The 1275-nt window shown below is 37.8% G+C and overlaps 1 pseudogene; it reads right to left on the bottom strand.

The window, feature by feature from the left end:
- Window positions 1-246: 246 nt before the first annotated feature.
- LOC129871860 (5S ribosomal RNA) lies at window positions 247-368 on the bottom strand (annotated as a pseudogene).
- Between the last annotated feature and the right edge of the window lie 907 nt (window positions 369-1275).

The following is a 1275-nucleotide window of genomic DNA, read 5'->3' as shown; positions in this document are numbered from 1 at the left end:
GCCTTCCCAAAAACTTAAGAAGCTTAAGAAGCGTTCCAAGGTACCAAAATACGGGGTGTAACATCCTTCCCCCCTTTAGAACATTCGTCCTCGAAAGTGAACCAAAACCTTCCTCCGGATCTTATACCGACCATATGGGGAGTTCCTCTATCCCGTTGCCATAACATATACATTTATTGAGCAATCAATATCAAAGTTCCAAAGGTTAGGATTACTTGTAGACGTAGGGAATAGGTACGGATACTTGTGTTTCATTTCCTCTTTCATTTTCCAGGGGGTCACCCATCCTAGTACTTCTCTCACCCAAGCACGCTTAACTTCGGAGTTCTTATGGGATCCGGTGCGTTAGTGTTGGTATGATCGCATCCATCCCTTAAGATATCTCATTTCAAGTTTAAACATTCCCATTTACATATGATTGCGTAAGTTGATTTTCTCTTATGCTTGTACTTCTCTTGTCCACTTCCCTCCTTTAGGGTGTATCCATGTCATTGTCTGTTTATTTCTAATTTTCCGAATGCATAGGAGTCCTTTCTAACCTATTTAATATACTGCATTATTTCCATATCTTCCTTTACATCCCCTATACTTTGGGTTACCCATGTACGAAATCTTAATACAATCATGAGGTGCTTAGAATTCTCAATTTACAGTACCAACTCCAGTTTTGAACACTGATACTCGAGTAATATCCTTGATGTAGCAGTGTATTCAAAGCCACATTCCATTCATCACGATCAGTAATTAGCTCGTGCTTATAATTGGTTCAAATTCTCCATTCGGGAGCACTTATACTTTGATGATCCGTGTTTCAAGCTTCTTCATAATACTAGCCTTATTCCAGTGGATACCACTTGACCTTTTATTCTAAACATTTCCTATAAATCTGTGTAAGTCTTTCTTATTCATTCTTTACTTGCTTTTCTGTCTTCCACTTAACTTATTCTGCTTTACACATTTCACTGTATCGGCATGCACTAACAGTCTAATTTGTCACACTTTCTTTTGCTTCTCTTACTTACCCTCAAGTTTTCTCCTATTTCACTATAGAGGAGATTTCTCGTCCTTTCTTTTTTTTGTTACGTATATATTACAACATCAATTCAGTCGTTACCTTAATATATCGTTCTATCCAGATCTATCAGTCTTCCTTAAATCACCCCCTTAGGATCACCAGTCTTTGCCAAATTCATTTCACCATACCAGTATTAACCTCCTAGTTTCTATTACCATCAATTCAACAATTAACTTATTTCTCGAGGTCAGCCATACTCG

This window comes from Solanum dulcamara, chromosome 10, assembly GCF_947179165.1.
Source record: "Solanum dulcamara chromosome 10, daSolDulc1.2, whole genome shotgun sequence".
Taxonomy (NCBI): Eukaryota; Viridiplantae; Streptophyta; class Magnoliopsida; order Solanales; family Solanaceae; genus Solanum; species Solanum dulcamara.
The sequence above is the reverse complement of the archived record's forward strand: the minus strand, read 5'-3'. Positions and strand labels throughout refer to the sequence as shown.